We start from the raw sequence: 2,267 nt of genomic DNA, 5'->3' as shown, positions 1-2,267 counted from the left end.
CCATCGAAGTTTACGCTAGTTGATGTCAGTTTTGATCTTTACACGCTAGCATACCCAGTTGATTGGGTACCCTTTTAAATCATGAACGATGCTAGTGACTATGGTATAGAAGGATATTTATTTCATATTATCGATGGAGTGAGGAGAGACATTCTCTACGTTTCCAAAGGCTTGAATCCAGCACAACAACAGCCATACCATATGTACATACATTGTAACTTATCTCTTTTGAAATAAGTAATACTATCCCTATGGCACAAACACTGAAGAGCTACTAGCACTGGTATACAGCCTGCAACATTTCTCCGAATACATCAAAAGAGGGAACATAACTCTGTGGACATATCATGTTTGTATATAGGGAAAAACTTGTCACTTAGGGGGCATAAAATGAAAAACCTGCCACCATTATCCATTACATATTACCGATTAATTAAATTTTTACTGTAGCAGGAGTCATCTACTACGCTCATCGGAATCAATCTTGACGGGTGCTCTCAGTTGATCTCAACTTAGCTTAGGAAAATGCTTCTCAACGGTGGCTCTACAGCCGAGTCTCTGGTGTTTGTCCTTCTGGTGTGTGGGGGGAGCATGCTTCTGGGCGAAGAAAGTGGGAGTATCCTGTGGTATTAGTGAGACTTGCTTAAGTCCCCCGCCTCGTGCACTGTCTGTGGCTCGCTGATCTTTCATCAGTGGGTGCTCGTCGTCCCTAGCTTCTTTGGCCGTGACTGCCTTCTTCTACGTCTACGGCGTTGACGGTATATCAGCATCTGCTATGTCTGATTCATGCGTCCAGGTACGCTCACCATCTATTCAATACAGTAGGTCTCCTGGGATCCATCATCTCGGATGGACTATTAGAGATAGGTATAAGTTGTCCAATAAAGGAAGTATGCATGTGTGTAGAGTTAGAACAGAGTTGGTTATAATCGCGATCGGTATATAGCGATCTAGATCCCTACCGGGGGTCGGCATCCCGAGGGGATGTACGATCTATCCCTGAGTCACTTTCTCAAAGAGAGAGTACAGATCTGCGATTAAGTAGGTAAGCTAGTATACTAAGTAGTGGATATGATTATTAAGTACAGCAGTGGATAAAAGTGAGGGTAGATAAGAGTACTGAGGTCCTAGGTGGGTGAAGAATGAGTTAACTTATGTTAGCATAAGTGGGATGGGTATAAGCCTTAGGAATAAATATGTATTAGAGAGGTGTAATAGATGGAGATCTACCTGTTTGTATGGAGGGAGAGTGTTGTTAGCATGTGTTAGATTAGAGCTCATGTAAAAGGTGGTATGTTACTTATAGATGAGTAGTTAAATTCATAATGATACTTATTTGTGGTATAGGTATGTAGTAGGTGTGATATAGAACTTAAGTAGAACAGGTAAGTGATAGTAGTTTAGGGGTACGTAGGAAGGTATGTTTAACGGCCTGTCGTCGACTACCGAGGAGAATTGAGTCTATTCGTTTAGTTGTACATGATTATTGGAAGTAAATGCTTCCTGAGCACTGGCCCTTTTGACAAGGCCAAGTAGCTCATCACTGATCGAGTAAGGATATTCGGGGGCTGTAGTCCCATCAAGGTTACAGACAACATACCCGTTGCCCTCCCTGCATACTATTTTGGATGGTCCGCCATTTGGTGCTGTTAACTTGTTCATGATTATTGGAAGTAAATGCTTCCTGAGCACTGGCCCTTTTGACAAGGCCAAGTAGCTCATCACTGATCGAGTAAGGATATTCGGGGGCTGTAGTCCCATCAAGGTTACAGACAACATACCCGTTGCCCTCCCTGCATACTATTTTGGATGGTCCGCCATTTGGTGCTGTTAACTTGTTCATTTCACCTTAATAGTGAACCAAAACAAGGTCCTCTTCCTGGAAGTTTACATACTTCTTTTGGTATTTTCGATCGTATGCTGCGGGCATCTTCTCTTGATACTGTGCAACATTATTATCTAGTTGTAGCCTGATGGCTTCTTCTAGATTTTGCAGCCGCTCTTCCCAAGATACTGCTGTACTGGGTGCGGTCACTGGCTCGTTGTAGTCCGTGAGTTGATTCTGTCTGCGACCAAAGTACACATTAAAGCGCGGTGACTTGTGTCTTCGGGATGTACGCAGATTGTGGCCCATCTTTACGAATGGAAGTCGTGAACACCAGTTACCTGGATTCTGTTTAACGAATTTCCGTAGCAGCGGCATGAGGTCTTTGTGTGATCGTTCGTTCACGCCTAGGACTTTAGGTTGATACGGCCGAGAGACTAGG

This window comes from Sphaeroforma arctica (genome assembly GCF_001186125.1).
Source record: "Sphaeroforma arctica JP610 unplaced genomic scaffold supercont1.667, whole genome shotgun sequence".
NCBI lineage: Eukaryota > Ichthyosporea > Ichthyophonida > Sphaeroforma > Sphaeroforma arctica.
This window is presented reverse-complemented; position numbering follows the sequence as displayed.